The sequence below is a fragment of the Eupeodes corollae genome, chromosome 1 (genome assembly GCF_945859685.1).
Source record: "Eupeodes corollae chromosome 1, idEupCoro1.1, whole genome shotgun sequence".
NCBI lineage: Eukaryota > Metazoa > Arthropoda > Insecta > Diptera > Syrphidae > Eupeodes > Eupeodes corollae.
Window position 1 is genome coordinate 162,477,086 of NC_079147.1, and position 22,804 is coordinate 162,499,889.

General features: G+C 34.8%; 1 protein-coding gene across 6 annotated transcripts in view; it reads right to left on the bottom strand.

The window, feature by feature from the left end:
* Window positions 1-10,971, bottom strand: part of LOC129954149 (regulating synaptic membrane exocytosis protein 1) — a 202,662-nt gene extending 191,691 nt beyond the window's left edge. For 2 of the 6 annotated variants that reach the window (XR_008782645.1, XR_008782644.1), the window contains exon 1: window positions 10,371-10,971. The gene's annotated coding sequence lies outside the window, so the exon portion shown is untranslated. The remainder of the gene's footprint in view (window positions 1-10,370) is intronic. The other 4 variants (XR_008782647.1, XR_008782646.1, XR_008782643.1 and 1 more) reach the window with 3 other exon arrangements.
* Between the last annotated feature and the right edge of the window lie 11,833 nt (window positions 10,972-22,804).

A 22,804-nucleotide genomic window follows, 5' to 3' on the forward strand; every position in this document is an offset into this window, starting at 1 on the left:
AAGATTTTTACAAAGATGTCTGTGCTTGCGTGTGTTCGTTCGCGACGTTTTTTTCGTCGTTCATAGCTCACGAACCAGAAGTACACAAATAAACAAAATACCTCGCCAGTTTTAAGAGAATGTCCAAAGTGCAGAAGTTTAAAATGCCTCTTGAGAAATGTAAAAGTTTTGCTACGCCAACAGTTTGAAAATAGTATTAACAATTATTGGAAGCAGCGTGCCGAAAGTATTATAAAATCTGATTCAAGAATTATGTTTCCAAAAATAAAAAAAAATTGCAAACAAATTAATAATGTTAAAATACATACACTCAAAATACCATTATCATCACAAACACTACTTTTTTAAGCTGGGATTGACAGTCAACAATGCCCAATCATCGATGAATCTTTTATCGTAGATGTTGAAGCAAATAAACTCAATCTTATAGGATCTCACTGTGAGTCATTTCATGCTAGAGATCTTCGTAGTACCGAAACTGACGAGGGAAATACCGAATTGTCAAGATTTTACAGTAGCGAAATACCGACACTCCTAAGATTTACTGATAATCTTAAGGCAAACGAACTTACAGTACAACGGATCATGCACTACTTTATAACACAAGACGAACTGACACAAATATTTCGTAATCTTAATAATAAAAAATCAATCGGTTTGGATAACATTCCGAACACTGTTTTAAAGCATATTCCAATCGAAATAATAAGCCAATATTACGTTATATTTCTAAATAACTGTTACTTCCCAAGTTGCTGGAAAACTTCGAAAGTACGTCCAATAATAAAAAAGAAAAAGGACCCTTCTGATTCTTCTAGCTATAGGCCAATAAGTCTCCTGCCTAATATCGGGAAGATTTTTGAAATAGTTATTTGTACGTCCATCAAGTTCGTGTGCGAAGAAAATTAGTTAGTACGGCGAAACCAATTTGGGTTCAAGAGAAATCACTCAGCAGTGCACGCAGTTACAAAACTAGTTTGGATCAACGAGCTTTTTATTTTTACGGTACGAATTTCCACCCATCTTATTAAAGTTATTTTATCTATGGTGAAAAATAAGAAATTTGTTGTAACCGATAGACGAAACACTACAACCGAGATATTTAGTATCACCAATGGTTTGACACAGGGCACTGTGTCGGCACCTCACTTGTTTTTTTCATATTTTTCTGACATATTAAGTGAAATCGATGACTCGATAGCGTTTGCTGACGATACCACTTTGTATGCAAATGGATTAGGAATTGCAGATATTTAAACAGAACTGAAAAGAAAATTTGATAAGCTGCAATCATTCTGCTCGGAGTGGAAGCTTAAAATAAACAACACTAAGTGTGAAACCATACTGTACCGCAGGCCAATAAGACGTGGAAATTCAGATTTGAGGCGAAATTGGAAAAACCCAAAAATAATAAACTCGGAGGGTCTCCCCATCGAATCTAAGACAGTTGTGAGGCACCTGCGTGTTCCTTTGGACACATTTTTATACTATCATGATCACATAAATAATCAAGAAACTTTTGGATGCTTCCGGTGTGTGAACCTTGTGAGGAATAACTTTGTTAGGGCGGCAAACGTTATTGAGAACGATCTTTTTTCTAGGTTATTCTATTTTAAGTCCGAATACTTCAAAAACACATTTACGAGTGGATTTATACCTCCCGAGGCTTTCGTGTTTCTGGATGCACATGACTATTTGTCCGACTCAATGAACGTACCGATAATATACCATATGGCAAGAAGAGCTACAGATAAAAGAATACTATATGAACCTTTTGAATTAATAAGTGGAAATACAGACCTAAGATACTGCGTAAGCATAGCTTGACTGGGTCGTTGCAGACGCGTAGTTCCTTTTACCATAACGTTCTGATATATGGTTTCTGATCAGTCGAAGGGGCAAGCTAGAGAATTGGAAACAATTGTCAATCCTGCTCATATTTCGAGAGGTTAGAGAACATATACCAGGACACCCTCTAGGTTAGTTAGTTTTTTAAGTAGTTTTAAGAACTGGTTTTAAGAAAAAAATGAAAAAATAAGGATTTCAAAAGGTTTTTTAAATCCCATTTTCCTTTAACATGAAAAACAAAAAACTTAGACACAGTTAACAACAATACGAATGTAAATAATAATTAATTGTACTAAAAATGGAATATTAATTAGTATGTATAAGAAAAATCGATAAATAAGTAGGTACTGAGAACTCTATGTCACGTACTAGTAATTTAAAAGAAAAAAAATTAAAAAATAGTTTTTAAGTTTAAGAGAACACAAATTAACAATTAACAATTAAAAAAAAAGTATATTTTTTGAAAAAAATCTAATCAACGGTTTTTTTATAAATCAACAAAACTAAAAATAATTTGTCACCTCGAAAGTTTAACGAATACAAATTGATTTTATCTCCAAAACAATTTTGTGTAACGAAAAATACGAAAAATAACGTTTTAAACATCCGGTCAAATTTTGAAAAAAAAAAAAAACGTTTTAAACATCTGGTAAAATTTTCAGACAAATCGAATTGGTTCTTTTTATAAAAAAATAAAAACCTTAAAAAAACATTACTCTAAGTTGGTAAAAATTGAATTTCGACTCAAATATCTTTTCAAAACTTTGAGATAATGGCTTTAAAATCCTTTTATCTTTAAGAAAAGATTGAATTCAATAAACATTTTAAGAAAAGTCGAATTGCCAGTTTTTTTTACAAAAAATAAAAACTTAAAAAAAAGAATACTAAAACTTTTTACTTTCGGCTCAAATCGCTTTTCAAAAATTCAAAATATTGTCTTCAAAATTTGTATTTCCCAAAAAATATTGTTTTCGATATTCAGTAGTTTTTTTTATATAAATCCAACAGTCCATTTTTTCATAAAAAAATAAAATCTACAAGGCCCTGGTCCACCCTGAACTGAAAATAAATGAAAATGAAAGAAGGTTAATAAAAGTAAGTATTCGAGAATAAAGGGGTAGAACATTTCCATATAAAACATTTAAAAAAAAAAAATTGGGCCTTAATGGCTGCCTTGGGGAACACCAGAATTTAATTAATAATTGTTACACTATATTATCTATTTTCTAAGTATGATGAAATCCAATTTTAGAAATTCTCATGGTGAAAATAGTTTCAAAATTATTATTTTATGACCCAACTTTTCAAAACGCTTTATAACATATATAACATTTACTCAAACAAATTAGTAACAGTAGAACGGCTTTGCTACTCGATTGCTTTCTTAGCCCGAAGAAACAGTGGTTAGCAAGAGTAATTCTTTGTTTGATTTTAGCGGTGGTGTTGTTTTCTTTGTTTATAGCGGAGCCTAGGCAGGTTAGGCCCATTGTGATACCACATGTATCTTGAGGCTTCCTCCTAAGCTCAATGGAAGTTGAGTCCCTTACGAAACATGAGAGGCTGATTATGCTGATATGATTTAAATCGTTTAAATCGTTAAAGACGAATTCTCCTACGTGATTCTTGCGTTTTCGAGCCAGAGCAGGGCATGTGCAGAGAAGATGAAGAACCGTTTCTTCCTCTTCCTCGTCCATACAGCTTCTACAAAAGTCATTTAAGAATACGCCTAGCCTCGTGGCGTGCTTTCCTATTAGACAGTGTCCGGTTATTACACCTATTATCGAGCTTATATGCGATCTGCTAAGAGAGAGCAAGCACCTTGAGTTTTTTAAATCCAATATTGGCCACATGTTTTTTGTGACTTGACACGTGGTGATGTTGGTCCACCTGGTGCCTGCCCTCCTCACAGTGTCTTGCATGAGCAGCAGTTTACAAGTAGTGATTGGTATGCCATAACTTGCCAAACGTGGTAAGATGGGCTGTACTGTACCGTTCCTGGCGAGTTCATCTGCCTTATAGTTACCTGGAAAGTCTCTATTACCTGGCACCCAGCAAAGGTGAGTATTAAACTGTTGTGCCATCTCCATTAGAGATGATCGACAGCTATGGACTGTTATAGAGTTTTTAGAGACAGCGTCCAGAGATTTGATAGCGGTTTGGATGTCTGAGAAAATAAGGATATCAGATTTCGATATCACGTTTTCTTTAAGCCAGGACAAGATTTCCTTTATCGCCAAAAAACGCTTCAATGATTGGGAAGGCGGAATGATAGACTTATATTTCAGTCGTTCAGAGTACACACCTCCATCAACCATTTCTTTTGTTTTTTACCCATCTGTGTAAAAATGGATTGACTCATCCTCCAAGAATGTCCTATCCTCCAAAAAATATCTGGAAGGCATATAAATCTGGAAGTTTCTGTCGAATTGCAGTTGGGGGATGGTGTAGTCTGTATGTTTGGAATTGATTCTAAATACCTTTGCTTTCAAGCTTTGAGGCGAATAGAAGAGCTTGCAGCTATTTGTTTGCTAAATATGTCAAGAGGTGTTAGGTAAAGCAAGGTTTCCAGTGCCGCAGACGGGGTCGTACGAAGCGATCCGCTTATACATAGGCAAGCTGAACGTTGGACTATATTTAGCTTGTCCCTGTTTATACCTTCCTCTAAAGCAGTCCACCATACTGCCTAACCGTACATTAAAATCGGTCTGATAACCGATGTGTATAGCCAATACGTGATTCTGGGTTGTAAACCTCATTTATTACAATAGCTTTTTTGCAAGAAAAGAGAGCTACAGTAGCTTTTTTGACTCTTTCCTGTACGTTGCGTTTCCAATTTAGTTTTTATCTAAGACAAGACCCAGGTATTTAGCCTCGTCTGAGAATTTTAATTGGATTCCTTTTATATTGGGAGGGTTGACAAATGGAATTTTGTATCTCCTTGAAAATAAGACCAGATCGGTTTTGTGTAGGTTAACACCCAGTCCACACCGATCAGCCCAAAGTATTAGTCAGTCCGAGGCATTTTGTAAGAGTTCTTTTAGGATGTTAAGATGCTTTCCTGAAACTGCTATAGCAACGTCGTCCGCATAGGCTATCACTCTGCAGCCCTTTGCACCCAGACCAGTTAGGATTTCATTCACTACCAGGTTCCAGAGGAGAGGGGATAGAACACCACCTTGCGGTGTCCCTCTACTAACGAATCGTCTGCTAGAAGAGTTGCCCAGTTTTGAATTAATTATTCTGCTAGTAGGTAAGCATTAAATGAATTAACTCCCGAAGCGAACTCTCTACATTTAGAGATGTCAGTGCAGATGTGATTGCAGATGTGTCCACGTTGTTAAAGGCACCTTCGATGTCAAGAAAAGCAACCATAGTGAACTCTTTATGATGGAGGGAATATTCGATGGTGCGTACTAAAGTGTGTAACGCTGTTTCCACCGATTTACCCTTACAGTAGGCATGTTGAGACGAAGACAGAAGTCTTGTATCGATACGTGCCCTTAAATGGATATCAATCAATCTTTCCAGGGTCTTAAGAAGGAATGATGATAGACTTATAGGTCTTAAATCTTTAGGATTAACTTGGGAGCATTTACCTGCTTAAGGTATAAAGACAACTTTAACTTCTCTCCATGCCGAGGGAACATGGACCAGGTAAAGACAGCTGGTAAAAATTGCCTCAAGGATTGGTGCAATTATATCAGAGGCTTTTTGTAATTCTGCTGGTATTATTCCATCTGGTGCTGCAGCTTTAAATGGTTTGAAGCTGTTGAGAGCCCATTGTAACTTATCCTTTGTGATCAGACCTTGTGGATATGTTGTATTTGAACTTGAACGTGCAAAGCTGTTGCAAGTTTCGGTAAGAGAACTACCAGGAAAGTGAGTGTCCAATAGGCTTTAAGGTAACTTTGACAGATTATGCAACTAGTACTTCTTTTTAACTTCCCATAGGAAGTTATTGTAATGGGTCCGATTTGTCAAATTGAAAATGTTGACCTTTATCGACGTTTCAAGGTTCCTAGAGCCGAAATAAAAGATTTTTAGAAAGATGTCTGTGCTAGCGTGTGTGTGTGTGTCAAAAAAACTGAAAACAAAATGTGTCACCTCGAAAGTTTTACGAATACAAAATGATTTTATCTTCAAAACAATTTTGTGCAACCAAAAATAACGTTTTAAACGTTTGATACAATTTTAAGAAAAATCGAATTGATTTTTTTTATACAAAAATAAAAACCTAAAAAACAAAACTCAAAGTTATTAAAAATTAAATTTCGACGCAAACATCTTTTCAAAAATTTGAGATTATGGCTTTCAAATAATTTTAACTTATAAGAAATATTGTTTTCACCATTTTGACAAAAATCAAATTGGAAGTTTTTTTTACAAAAATAAAAACATAAACAAAAAATTAATAAAAGTTGATAAAAATTGATTTTCGACTCAAATATCTTTTCAAAACTTTGAGATATTGGCTTTAAACTACTTTTACCTTTTAAAAAATATTGGTGTCAACATTCAGTAAAATTTTAAGAAAAATCCAATTGACAGTTTTCTTACAAAAAAAAAAAAACAATACTAAAACTTAGTAAAAATTTGCTTTCGAATCAAATAGCTTTTCAAAATTAAAAATATTGTCTTCAATTTTTTTTTTAAGAAAAGCTTTTTAAATTGGTAAAAATTTATTTTCGATTGAAAATCTATTTAACAAAACTAGATTTTCAAACTAAACTATTTCTTTATATGAAAAATATTGTTGATAATTTAAACATTTTTCAGAATAACTATGGAACTGGCTAATTTAATCGACAGAACACTGTTAGTAAAAATAAGGGTAGAGCAACTTCGTTGGAAATTTTCGTTTGTCATGTAACTTCGGCATATGTTAGTTAGTTTATTTCATATTCAAGCACATTTTTGTCAAAAAGTTCGTTGTAGCTCGCTTCTTGGATAAACTAAACGACCACAACTGTACGTGTACCTATTAGCTACAGCGGGTCTAATCGGGTGTCTAGTTTATTGGATGGCATTGGGTCAGTCGTCATCGTCAATGTTTTGGTATAAATGTATGTATGTAAGTAGGTTTTTTTAATTATAGTTCAAAGCAATTACCTAGAGGCTGTGGCTGGTTCACAATATACTGTGTATAGATAAAGACTTTTCAGGCGATTCGTATAATGGGATTAATTTATTTGGACCTAAATTGCAATGGGATTTGAGGGAGTGGCATTGGTCGCAGTGTATTGTTTGCATTTGGGACTTTCTCAAAACGCAATAGAAAACATGAATTCTACCTAGAAGTAGTTTTGTTGAATTAAAGGAATATTTTGTTGGTTTTAAGTCCGATGACTTTTCAATTCATTTGCCAGAGGTATATTATAACAACAAATTTCAATTAACAACATTTCGCCCAAAGAATTTATGGGGGCATTCAAGCCCCTGCTGTTTAAACACACTATATAGGACTTGAAGTAGTTGCGAGGTTTGGTATGTATGTTTCTTTAAAACCCAAAGAGTATAGGGTGCCCTGGTTTGGGAAGAGGAATCCTTGATTGCAGTATGTCAAGTTTAGGAGATTAAGGTCGCGTATTTACCGAGATATGGGCATTTATGGCTGAAACACAAACACGCTTCGGCTTCGCCTGACGTTTACGAGTTCATCCATTACTCGTATGCTATTACAATGCAGCTTCGACCTTACGTTTCATTTGACAATCGTAAGGCAATGTTACGTAATGTGACTCCAAACGGAGGCTCTAGTTCAAATTTGCTGAACATTTGATTTGTCTGACAGCTCAACAGCTGTAAAAAGTCAACAAACAAAATATATTTGCTTTTGGAGAGATTCCCATTGGTTTTTATTGGCTATGTAAGCTTCTTCCGCGATAAATTTAATTTTTCCGATTTCAAAACTCATATTTTTTTTATTTTGAGAAAAAATAACAGCTGCTAATGACAGAAGTGCCATTTTAGAAATTTCATATTGAATATGTCATTCAAAGCAACCTCAAAGCAACGTAACGCAGACGAAGCTGAAGCGTATTTGTTTTCAGCCATTAAGGTTCGATAATCGATGCAAAGATGGTAACATTAATGGAAAGGAGATGATCCCGGGATTAAAAAATGCAATTTGAGTCATCCAGGTTGTAGGTTAAACATACCTATTTTAGGTTATGTTACGCTTAGATCAACGAAGATCCATCATGAGGAAAACCTATGCTAAGAGTCCCAAGACATCTGCGCCAATGGAATGCATGGAATTTCTATCTGCTGTATAGCTCGAAATTATTTTGAGGTGTCAGTCGACCCAATCAGTTGGGTGAGGACAGGTTAACGAGTCAATGATTTTTCTGGGAGTGCTCCTCTCTTTTATCCCCATAGCGTTAATCATCCCTTCCCTTCAGAACCATATAGCGATTGGTCCATGTAACTTCCGTTGTAGGTGGCTTTGGTAAGACAGTGGTTGTTGTATGAATCGGTTAAGTAGGTTCCTTATTAATGCTGGGGTAAAGAAGAGGCGGCAGCTTCTCAGGTATTGGCGAAATTGGGAGTTAAGTAGTCATTTTATTTTTATTACAAGAACAGGTTCCTGAAGAGCTGTTTCTCTTAGAGAAAAATTGATTTAACACCTTTACATTTTTTGTTGGAGCCACATTAACGGTACGGTCACATGAACGGTACTCTTCAAAATATTCAAATATATATATATTTTCATATTCAAAACCTTAAAGTTGTAATTTGGCTGGTATCTTCATCATTAATTGTTGATGACATAACTGTCTCTTTACAATTAAAAATACAACAAAATGAAAACCCAGCAATATGGTGAATACTTAAATTAACATAACATAACATAACATAACATAACATACCATAACATAACATAACATAACATAACATAACATAACATAACATAACATAACATAACATAACATAACATAACATAACATAACATAACATAACATAACATAACATAACATAACATAACATAACATAACATAACATAACATAACATAACATAACATAACATAACATAACATAACATAACATAACATAACATAACATAACATAACATAACATAACATAACATAACATAACATAACATAACATAACATAACATAACATAACATAACATAACATAACATAACATAACATAACATAACATAACATAACATAACATAACATAACATAACATAACATAACATAACATAACATAACATAACATAACATAACATAACATAACATAACATAACATAACATAACATAACATAACATAACATAACATAACATAACATAACATAACATAACATAACATAACATAACATAACATAACATAACATAACATAACATAACATAACATAACATAACATAACATAACATAACATAACATAACATAACATAACATAACATAACATAACATAACATAACATAACATAACATAACATAACATAACATAACATAACATAACATAACATAACATAACATAACATAACATAACATAACATAACATAACATAACATAACATAACATAACATAACATAACATAACATAACATAACATAACATAACATAACATAACATAACATAACATAACATAACATAACATAACATAACATAACATAACATAACATAACATAACATAACATAACATAACATAACATAACATAACATAACATAACATAACATAACATAACATAACATAACATAACATAACATAACATAACATAACATAACATAACATAACATAACATAACATAACATAACATAACATAACATAACATAACATAACATAACATAACATAACATAACATAACATAACATAACATAACATAACATAACATAACATAACATAACATAACATAACATAACATAACATAACATAACATAACATAACATACAAAATCTTTTAAGATAACATTTCGAAATTCACCCTTATAAACTGGGAATACAGAATGTATTATGCTTATACTTATATAGACCGGGTGTTAAAATAAAAATTCCCCACACCTTCCAAACAGATGATTTCCATTCACCATATTACAAGTACTTAACTAACTGTAATTTCAATGCACGTGTAAGCTTGTGTTGTTTGCCTATCTTCAAATAAGCAACTTTATATCTTGCATTTACGTGTAGATATATTTTCGCCGTCACCTATTCCGAAAAAAAAGAGCAGGGAGAGAATCTGGAAAGTCTACCTACCTAGATTAGAAGTGGGAAGATTTGTGTTTGATGTTCACTATTCAGTATAACCTAAAAAGCTTCTCTTAACTTTTATTACTTTATGTTTGTATGAGTTTCTCTGAGGTATCTACTCTGGAGAAAATTTACTATACCTACTCTCATTATTATTTAAACTTTAAATTAATGTAAATATCCATACTAACAATAGATTTTACTGTTTCATATGTTTGGATGTTTATTTAAAACAAATTAGAAATATTTTTTTTTAATTACATATATATGCATATAAATATTTATGTATGTTTATTTTTTTGAAAATATTAGTGAATTGTTAATAATTACCCTTATATATTCTTGATAGTCCTTTATCTATCCAATCAACGATATCCAAATTCTTTAAACCATCCATGTACCTGATCCCATCTGGAAAGAATTTATTTCACAGGATCTCCTATTTTTTCAAGGATTTTCTTTTCTCATTTTTCATATACATAATGTACTCTTTTATATTTGTTAGATTTTAAAAAAAGCTGATAAATGTCGTCTTGGTCTTATTATACTTGTTCATCGAAGAAGAGAGATTGTTTGAGTTAAATTTTCACATTTTTCACTTTTAAGGATTCCATTGTCCTTTCTTTTTAAGGATAGTAGGTATAGGTATGCATGTATATCCTTTTTGTGGGAAAAACAGGGAGCATTGAAGTTTTAATGAAATAATAGATAGAGATAGAGACTAAAAAAATAGGATGATAAACAGAAATTATTTAATAATAAACACAATTGATTAAACATCACTCATCACTACATTTTTATTATCCTCTCTCATCCACAAGTTTTTGATTAGAAGTGATACGACATGGAACAAAAACTGAACGAACCAATTTCACTTCACAAAAGCAGAATAAACCACAAATAGCAATATAAATACATATGTATAAAGATAAATACAGAAAGGGAACATATTTCCAAGGAGTTGGGCGGGGAATTTCACAAAATCACTTGAGAAAATTAGGAGGTTAACTGAAAATGTAATTTCTGATAAACTTTCACGATATTCACCACACCTACACTACATACATACATATACATACATATATATGTATAATGTATGTGTTGCGAGTTTAATGACATACACCAAAATTAGAAAAACTAAAGGCTAAAACTTAAAAAGTTGGTTTAATTGGGTTATTTGATTTCTTCGGGGGCTATAATCCATAGGCTGAAATCATTCCAGGAAAATGCAATTTAAAAAAACAAAGATATTTTTTTTTAAATAATACAGAAAACTAAGTTAAATACATACACAATGGGAGGGTATATTCTTAAACATATGTACATATATATAGATAAGAGATAAGGAAAAGAGAGAGACAAGAGTGTTAGAAAAAGCAAGATGTCGAAACACTAGGATACTTTTTTCACTGGCTCCCCCTCCCGGGAGAGGGATACCTAGTATATATGAGATACAAAAGAAAAGCAGCAGAAAATTTTCAACAAAAATTAAAATTTTATTCACTTTTTTTTCTTTCTTTTTTTGATTTTGAAATTAAATATTTTTGAATATTAGTTTTAAAACCGTTTCACAACAATCCACCTTGTTTTCTCTTCTGCAGGAATTTAGTATTGGTAGGTATGTAGGTATACTTTTAAGGACCTTTTGTTCTTCGTTTGAACCGCAATTTCAAGTAGAAAGAAAAATTTTAAACAAACTCAACAAAAAAAAAAACAAAAAGACCATTCTTTGAGAATGTCCTTTGAAATCGCCGTTTAGTTTTTAAATATGATAAAAATGTTAACTTTTAAATTAAATTTAAAAAATTAAACTGGAGCAGTTAATTTACCGAGCTCTACACACTCGACGACCACGACAGCGACAACGACGACGGACGACGACGACGACGATGGATGATGAACATTTTCTCCTTTTGGACTTTTCAACGGCAAAGAATAGAGTATAGAGTTTTTCCTTGCACGCTCTTTGTATGTATACACGCGTGCGGCAGTGTGTGTGGTGGATAACGAGCAGATAAAGAGGACACCAAAATTATCTTTGCAACGCGTGTTTTCTCCCAAAAATTTCATCATTCCCGTCATACTCTCGCTCTCGCTATTTAATTTTTCCGGTGGTAATTTCATTTTTCCCACTCTTTGACTTTAACTAAAGTTCATACAGTAAAAGGGCTTTAATAACCAGCGTTGCCACAATGTTACAAGTGTAACAAAAGTGTTACACTTTTCTTAATTTGTTTGTATTTGTTACTTTTTTTTTAACTTTTTTTTCTTTAAAAATTTACTTTATGATTTTTTTAATCAGTGTGAAGTGCGCTTAAACCTAGAAAAAAAGAGGCTGGGATGCGACCCACGCTGATAACTTCCCATCAAGTCTGTCGATTTGTCTTGCTTAAAACTTTGTCTATATGTAATCGTATCAATTTTTGCCAACTAACTATTTTTTGTAGATTTTATTTTTTATGAAAAAACGGACTGCTGGGTTTTTTTTATAAAAATTACTGAATATCGAAAACAATATTTTCTCTGAAATAAAATAAGTTTGAAGCCAATATTTTTAATTTTTGAAAAGCTATTTGAGTCGAAAGTAAATTTTTACCAAGTTTTTTTATTGTTTTTTTTTTAGACAATAATTCTTATAAGATAAAATTAGTTTGAAGCCAATATTTCAAATTTTTGAAAAGATATTTGAGTCAAAAATCAATTTTTACCAACTTTTATACATTTTTGTTTAGGTTTTCATTTTTTGTAAAAAAAACTGTCCATTCGATTTTTCTTAACATATGTCCTTTTGTTGAAAACAATATTTCTTATAAGCAAAAATTAGTTTGAAGCTATTATCACAAATTTTTGAAAAGATATTTCTTTTGTTATTTTTTTTCCGTTTTTAATTTTTTGTAAGAAAACTGTCAATTCGATTTTTTTCAAAACTTTACTGAATGTTGACAACAATATTTTTTAAAAGATAAAAGTAAATTAAAGCCAATATCTCAAAGTTTTGAAAAGATATTTGAATCGATATTCAATTTTTACCATCTTTGAGTAATGTTTTTTTTGTGATTTTTATTTTTTATTAAAAACAACTGTCAATTTGGTTTTATTCAAAATTTTATCAGATGTCAAAAACATTATTCTTCGTTGCACAAAATTGTTTTGGAGATGAAATCATATTTTAATCGTAAAATTTTGGAGGTGACACATTTTTTTTTTCTTCAGTTTTTTGATTTATAAAAAAAAACCGTTGAATGGATAAAATATACTTCTTTGATATCACGTTACAATATATTATATAAAATTTAAATCAAGTCTCCAGCGTTTTTGGTTCGTAAGATATTTAGGGTTAACCAAAATTTTCACCTTTTTTTCAAACTGCTATGGTAAAAAAACACCCACGCAATTTTCTTGAGAGCCCTTTTTGCATCTTTCTGCCTTTTTATCCGTAAAACAAAATTTACTTGAAATCGATATCTCTTCTGGTTCTTAAGCTATGGACAACGAAAAAAACATCGCGAATGTACGGACGTACGGACGAACGAACTTCCTTATCCAGCGGCAGCGGAAGAATTCCCGAGATGGAATCAACGGTGGCGTCTACAGTTCCAGTAACCAGTAGTGAACACCTTATAGGGCTTCTTCGACTTATTCGGAGACCAGGCCTATTAGGATCGGTTTTATCCGGCTCTCCATTATTAGAGTTATACTTAGGATCTGGCCCTCCAGGTTGGGGGCTGTGCCGTCGGGGTGACTTCCTGGCCACGTAAAATCTTCATAGTTGCGAATACGGATGGATTTACTGTTGACAATCAACGTAAACGAATTAAGGACAACGAACTTCGGATATGCACGTCGAATGTTAGGTCCCTTAACAGACCACGTGCGGCCGAAGAATTAGCGGAGGCCCTAGACTGTTGTAAGGCAGACATCACCGCCATTCAGGAAATACGATGCGATGGGCCGGGCAAAAAGAGGATGAAAAACTGCGATATTTACCATGGCGACTGCTACCACGAACACCAACAGCACTTATTTGGATGCGGCTTCGTCATTTGAGCCAGACTTAGGCAAGAAGTCTTGAGCTATAGGTGCATCAATGAGAGCCTCTTGACCATCCGCATCAAGACAAAATTCGGCAACATTAGCCTAATATGCGCGGACGCTTCCACAGAAGAGAAAGACGACAACACCAAAGATATGCTCTTCGACCTCTTAGGCAAAACATATGAGCAGTGTCCTTGTTACGATATTAAAATAGTCTTGGGCGATTTTAATGCCAAGCTAGGAAAAGAAGACATCTTTGGTGGAATAGTCGGGAAGAGCAGCCTGCACGCCAACGGATTCAGGCTCATAGATTTTGCTGGGGGGCGAAACATCATGGTAGCCAGTACGCGTTTTCTACACCTCAACAATCCACCTCAACAATCCACAAAGGAACTTGGAGTTCTCCAGATCAAAACCAGATTGACCATATTGCGATCGACACCAGACACGCTTCCAGCAGCATGAATGTGCGAACTTTCCGAGGAGCTAACATCGACTCGGACCCTTCCACGTTGTAGCCAAGGTAGCACTTCGGATTTCCAGACCCGAGCCAAAACAGTGAGATGCTAGGAATAGGTACAATGTCGAACGGCTACAATCGCAAGAGATCGCCGAATCCTTTTCCGACCGAGTTACAAGTAACCTCTCTCGAAGTTCTCTGCCGCCAACACAATGTATCGAAAACCAGTGGCGACATTACCAAGAACCAATCAGAGAAGCCGCCTCTGATGTGCGGGGTTTCAAGAAACCACCAACAAGGAACCCCTGGTTTGATGAGGAATGTCAGCAGGCAAATGCCGCCAAACAACAGGCACGCAACGCTGCGCTGCATAAGGGGACGAGAGCTGCTCATGAGCTCTATGAGCAGAAGAGGTGAGAGGAACACCGACTTCTCAGAAGGAAAAAGAGAGGGCATAAGAAGCGTGTGGTCGAAGATATTGAGAGGTTTAAAAGCAGGAATGAAGTTCGAAAGTTTTATGAACACGTGAAATGAAATTCACTAGTACATAAACCTAGAACTAAAGGCTGCAGAAAAGAAAATGGAAACATTATAGTGGAACTGCAGTCAATGCTGAGGATATGGAAGGACCACTTCTGCAGACTATATAACGGTGACAACGAACCGAATTCCGCTGTCAGGCAGGATGATCCATTCAACATAGCCGACGAAAGCCAAGAATCACATCCTCCCTCTTTTAAGCAGCTGGATGGAGCATGCACCAGTTTATCTTTAAGATATAGTCGGAAGAAAGCATGCCGGATGAATTGAACCTCAGTATTGTTTGCCCGATCCTGAAAAAGGAGACCCTCTTAACTGCACCAACTATAGAGAAATCAGTCTACTTAACATCGCCTATAAAATCTTCTCTGCTGTAATATGTGAACGTCTAAAGTCCGTCGTCAACAACCTGACGAAAAAAAAAACCTGAACATTCCACAGTCGATCAAATATTTACATTACGGCAGATCCTGGAAAAAACCCAAGAACACCAAATCGACACCCACCATCTTTTCATGTATTTCAAGGCCGCATATGACAGTATCTACAGGGACGAGCTGTATAGAGCCATGTCTAGTTTTGGCATCCCTGCCAAAATCGTCTGTTTGTGCAGAATAACCATGGAAAATTCACGCTGCTCCATAAAGGTTGCAAACAACTTAACAAAACCTTTCGATGTCAAAAAAGGTTTTTGACAAGGTGATGCGCTGTCATTTGATTTTTTTAACATCGTGCTTGAAAGAATAGTGCAGAGCTCACACGTCAACACTAGAGGCACTTTCTTTCAAAAATCTGTCCAATTACTAGCATATGTTGATGACATTGACATAATCGGGAGAACTCAGCTTGATTTCAATGGGGCTTTTGTGAGTATTGAGGCCGAGGCGGCAAAAATGGGTTTAACGGTTAATGAGGGCAAAACAAAGTACATGATGTCGTCAAGAAAGGACATACAACACCGACGTTTTGGTCAAAACGTCACCATCGACAGAAGTAACTTTAAGGTAGTCAAAGACTTCGTCTACCTAGGCTCCGCTGTAAACGCAGAAAGCAACACCAGTGCTGAGATGAAACGCAGTATAACTCTTGCTAACCGCTGTTTCTTTGGACTAAGAAAGCAATTGAGTGGTAAAGTCTTCTCTCGAGGGACCAAAGTGTTGCTATATAAGACCCATATCATCCCCGTCCTGCTATACGGTGCAGAGGCATGGACTATGACAAAAGCGGATGAAATCATCTTGGGTCGCTTCGAGAGAAAAGTTCTTCGTGTGATCTACGGTCCCGTATGCATCGATGAGGAGTGGAAGAGAAGATGGAACGACGAGCTGTACGGGCTGTACAGCGACGTAGACTTAGCCAGAAGGGTAAAAGTCCAACGATTAAGATGGCTGGGTCACGTAGAGCGCATGGAAACCAATGCTCCGGCCCGGAAAGTCTTTGAATCCACCCCCACAGAACAGCGCAGTAGAGGAAGACCGCGGATCAGGTGGCGCGCACAAGTGGAAGGTGACCTCACCCAACTTGGAGCGTGAAACTGGAGACATCTAGCTAGGGACCGAGTTAGATGGAGAAGTTTATTGGGTGGTTAAGGAAGTTAGTATGCAAGCTCTGATCAATAATGAGCAAACATAAAAAAATAATGCAATACGACTTATAATTGAAAACTACCATAGACACAATTATATCGGTGAATAAAGAAAGCAGTTTGGCAAGCAAAACAAAATTTGCCGAATATTGTCTGATGATGTTTTGCATCGTACACCATCTTCCAATGTCAATTTTGGATACGTTGCCAGAAGTGATAAGAAAATGCTTCCCGGACTCCTTAATTGTTCAAAATATTAAATGCGCGAGAACCAAGGCCACTGGAATTGTAAAAAATCATTTTTCAGTCGAAGCAAAAAAGGAATTGGCAGACGTCCTTCAGAAAACACCATTCTCATTGATTGCCGACGAAACAAGAGATGTAAGTAGCTCGATTCTATTGCTAAAAAGAAAAAAGACTGCGTGACAAATTTTTCGGAATTCTGAAGCTGGAGCGGTCAGATGCGCAATCAATTTTTGATTGCATAAAAGAGCATTTACAAAACATGCAAGTACCAATTTCAAATATAAACGGCCTAGCAACCGGGGAAAAAACACCTTACGTAAAATATATAATTATAGCTTCTAAGCTTTGCTGCAAGAAGTTTAGAAGCTAAATTCTTATATATTTTACGTAAGGTGTGGTTGCCATCCTCTGCACTTGTGTACCTCAAGCGCTTGTAAGAAATTACCAGTAGAAGTTGAAAAGGTGGTTCGCGACATTTATAATTTTTTTTCGTATAGTCCTAAAAGAATTTTTGAATTTAAGGAATTTCAAGATTATGTCGAAATAAAAAACCATACAATTTAAAGAAAAGCCATTTAACCAATATGTATCACTTGAATACCATTGAATCAATAATGTTTGCAAAACAAATAAAAGATCAATTCTCTTAATTTGCCTAAACATGTTTTATGTAAAACTTAAAATGTGCCTTACTTATAATTATTTATTAACTTATTATTTAATGTATAGGTAGGTAGAAATGGCGATCTCAAGGCAACCTAGCCTGAGATCCAATTAGCGCTGTAGTGCGCCGTTTGATACCAAAAACTCGTTTGACCTTTGATTGAAAGGGATAGATTGATAGAGAAGCTTTATAGCGATTATGTTAGAACCATTTCGTCGCATCGAGAAAAAAGATTAGGTCTCTAATCTTTGTCTCAGATAGCTCATCGAGTTCTTGAAAAAATGCTTTTCCAAAGCATTTAATTCTGGTGTTTGCCAAAGCAGGACATTTGCAGAGGAAATGGATTATGGTTTCACTTTCTCTTTGGTCACTACAGCTACCGCAAAAGGTGTTGTAAGAGATACCCAACTTCTCTGGATGAACTTCTATAGGCCAATGTCCGGTACAAATCGCAACAATCCTGGCTATGTCTTGCCTTGGCCTGGATGAGGTCCTGTCCGCTTGGCTTTATGCTCATGAGCGGCAACCAAATGCGAGCCTTCGGTTGTCTAGGGATGTCCTTAGCTGGGATAAGCTTGAGCTTCAAGCCCTCCCAGTCATTGCTAACCTTAGCAATGCTTTCACTTAGGAAATCCCTAGAAAACCTGTCCGCACACTTAATTACCCTATGCCCCTTCAGCATCTCGCCAGAGTCAAAACTAGGGTAGGGGCCTCACTGTTTGTTATAGTGTATGAAAACACCATCTCAGAGAGTTTGCCCTCGGTAGACCTCCACACGTTCAGCATACCTCTGCTGTTTGTGGAGAGCTCATCCACAACTGCTACGTGGAGGTCATTCCTGACAACCTCACTAAGAGTACGCAGTTGCTCCAGAAGATGGTGCTTTCACTGGCTTTGTCCGGTCGTCAAGCTTGCTCTTTTTCTGAGACGTGCAGATCTCTATCTGAGATCTGTTTCGCTTAACGGCCTTTTCTCGGCTGGCCAGAAGATTGTTGTATTCATCAACAACCTTCTGGTACTTTGTTTTATCTTGGGCGTCCCTCTCATGAATCACTCCGGTCTCTTCATTTTTGGCAATCTTGGCAAGAATGTGAGAGGCCGTTTTGAAGCGGTTCCTGAGAAGAGCGCCTTCTGATTGTTTTTTGGTTCCTCGAGTTACACTGCTACTCGAGGGTTTCGGTTTTGTATACGGTTTAGGAAGTATAGGAGTGCTATGAATAGCACTGCCTTGTTCTTGCCTATACTTTCTGTGGTTTTGGGTTGCTAACAAGTGCTGGAACTACCAGCGCTAAATGAGCTCCCCTTCAAAGTCTCCTGGCTGGAGGCCAAGAGTTCATCCTCCAAGTCTGTGGAGGGTTCTACGTTCGTCTTGTCTATTTCCTCCATTTTGTTTAAATTTATTGTATTTTGGTCCCACGAGTAGGTCGGAAAAAAGAGGTCAGCCCCGGCAGAGCCGATATACCGGGGTAGGCAGAAGATAAGATGGACCCTGTATAATTTAATGTATAGTTTCGTACTAAATTTAAAAACTGTGATGAAGAAATCTTATGTTCCTATTAAAAATTAAAAATTGTGTTCAAGAGCTTTCTTTGATTTAAATATTTTTTTTTACATTTTTTTCGCTTTTGTTACGTTTTTTTAAAAAAAAAATGTGTTACACTTTCGTGAAGCCCAGCGGCAACGCTGCTAATAACATATTGCTGCTTGCAGTGTTGAAGTACATACTTCTTGTAGTGAATTCACCACTCTCTCACATACCAACACACACTATGCTGGCACTTAAAGTGGTTAATACGAGCATTAACGCATGTTTCTTTTTTTTAAATTGCTTTTCACCAGACTCAACTTTACGATTACGAGCTTAATACATTACTTCCATTTCCAGCTTTTCAGCAAGCTAACATCTCATTCCAGAGATTTCGAAAATTCGGTTTACCACTCACTTTCCAATCAAAGGAAACCCATCATTTCAGAAACTTTTAACCACACTTCATCTTATGATGACCTGATATACGCCGAGCAGCGCCGCGCCGCCGTTATTTTTCAATGTCAGTTCTTTACCTTGCTATTGGATTTCCAGTTTTCGAAACTTCGTACATACACAAATATGATGTATGGCAATTCACCATCATCAATTCTTCACACTACGGAACTTCAAATTTTGATCCCTGTATTCTGGTTCCTTGTCGTTCTTACGAAGACTTACATTCTTGTTAGTAACATGCGTGTTAGAGGCGAAACCAATGTGGCAATGAAACCGTTTTTCTTACTTCCATTTCCGTTACGGATCTTTCATACCTCTCTCTACCTCCTTTTATTTGTGGTTCCTTTTTGAAAGGCTGCAAGTAGAGTGGATGTTGTTAACATTTATTTTGTGTATCATGTTGAAAGAGAGCTTACGAATGAATATACGCAAGCTAAGATAATATTGGTGATAAATAGTAAATATAAATTTCTAGCTGTTTGACGTCAGAGAGCTTTTCATTGATTTGGTATCCAAGATAAAGAAGTTTGTTAGTGGGCGGCCATATTTCGGTGTTGTGTTTCGTGCCTGACGTAGGCATTCACTAGCGGTTGTTTGTTTCCTGTTAAGCTCCCAACACACCGCAAAAGGAATGAGATCCTTTTCAATCGTATATAAATATACATTACATACTTATGTTGGTACCTACTGTATATATGTATGCATGTAGGTAGGATGATGGGGGTTGCAAAAAAGTGAATGCGTACTTGTTTCATTTGATGAGGAGAAGACAAAGGGGGTTTGTAAGAGGAAACCTTTCTAAAAGGAAAAAAAATAACAGAAAGAACAGGAGGTGCATTCGGTGCTTTGTGGAATGGTGTTTGATGTACCTATAAATTGATGTATATAAATTTGCCAAAAACTTGGTGACACCATATCGGCATGTAATATAATAATAAGTAGGTATTTTGTGTTTCTAAGAATAATTAATTATATAAATTAGGCTACAGACAGTAGTGTTTTATAAAATAATAAAGGATGCCTAATACTATAAAACTTTAATCATTTAATTTTGAATGTTCTAACCAAGAAGCGATGTAATTATCCCTCTAAATAATATTTATTGTTTAAATTTTGCTACAATTGGTAAGGAAATTAAATACACATGTAGACAAAATAAGTTGCCTAGTAAAGCAATCCACATTCGTGTAGTGCGGCTAAGGAAAGAATCTCTGTACTTAACAGAATGTCCAAAAAGGGGCTAAAGGGTAAACTGATGGGTATTCCTAAAAGTACGGGTATTTCTAGTAAATTGTTTAAAAGGAGGAATGCAATTGGCTATTTCACTAGAGCATTGTTTATAAAAATAACAATTGAACAATTATAGGCAGGGGACCTTGCGGCGGTACTTAAGGTTAAGAGAAGCAAATGTCACACTAAGTAAACGATCTCTTAACATGAAACATCTGAATTTTTATAAATTTTACGCAAAACAAACTTTGTAAATTTTGTCTGAACCTTTGCAATACGATAAATGCTCGATTGAGTGCAGGGATTCCATATAACGCAACAATATTCTAACAGCGGTCTAACAAGAGATGAGAACAGTGTTTTTAGTGTATAAGGATCATTAAAAAGTTTTAAATTTCGAATTATAAAGCCCAATATTGAGTTAGCTTTGGAAATAACATGATCTTTATGAAGTGAAAAACTCATTTTGAAGTCAAAAATCACTCCTAGGTCTTTCTGACTATCAAGTTTTTGCAAGGAATCAAAACCAAGTTTGTATTCAAAACACAAAGGATTTATGATTTTTGAATAAGTAACAACACTCCATTTACCGTAGTTAAAATAAAGCCCATTTAATTTACACCAAAAAAGTACTTTATTTAGATCATTCTAGACATTTTCCGCATCTTCAAGACATCTTATGCTGCTGAAGAGTTTAAGATCATCAGCATACAAAAGACATTTTGTGTGTAGAAGATATTGCAATAGGTCGTTAGTAAAAATAATGAAAAGAAGCAGTCCAAGATGGCTACCCTATGGAACGCCGGAAAAGTTCATTATTTCTTTAAAAAACACATTACCAATTTATTGAATCCATTTAAGAAGCACAAAGTGAAATCCAAACAATTCAAGTTTTCTTATTAAAATATTATGTTGAACACGATCAAATGCCTTTGAAAAATTGGTATAGATAGTGTCAACTTGTAATCGTTTTTCTATACAGTCAAGCTTGTAAAAAGTGATAAGTTAGTTGTTGTCGATTTGCCACTCATAGATCCGTGTTTTAATTCAGAAATATAGGTCGTAACTAAAGAATATAATTTTTTTTCACTATTGCTTCCAATACTTTAGGGACTAACTGTAACTTAGCAATAGGTCTATAGTTTTCGACAGAGCCTTTATATCCTGGTTTATGGAGTGGAGTGATTATAGAAGACTTTCACGTGCCTAAAAATATTCCTTGGCTTAAAGAAAGGTTAAAAATGTACCAAAGTGGACCAGCAATGTTTTATCTACATTTCTTTAAGAGAATTGGTGGGAAATTATCAGGTGCTACTGAGTAATTATTATCAATGGAGAATAAAGACGCTGTCATTGAAAGAATGACAATGAGACATTCCATCGCAATTTAAATTTATAAAGTTTGATATAAAAATGAGACAAAATTATCGCAAATTGTATCTATATCCTTAGATGAGACCCCTTTGTACGAAACGATTATTTGACAAAATTGATCATGAAAAGCAACTGAAATTTTACTTTTTTTAAGCTTTTATTAAACCAACCCGGTCTTTTAGAATTTTTAATTTTTTTTTTAAAGGAACGGAGTTTGAAATAATATAATCTTCAGTATTCCCAAACATAGTATAAGCTTGTTCTATGTTCTACAATGAAAAAGTTGTTGCCAATCAATTGATTCTAAAAAAGCATTTTTGAATATAATTGCAAGAATAATTTGATTCATTTAAGACAGACAAATTAAATGTAATTTCAAGTGCTTTGTGATGAACACTATTATCTAAGAGCTTAAAGTTTGCTTCATTTAACTGAGCTTTAAGATTATTGTCAATAAATATAAGATCCAAAATCGAGTTGTAAATATTATTAATTTGGTACATATTTAAACTTGTAATATTGAAAATCAGTTTTTATTAACATTATAAGGAAACATTTTTGTATCGTCATTCGAGTACAACAATTTAATAATGTGTAGATTGAACTCTCCATTTATTACAAAATTACAATTCTCATCTGTTTTGTA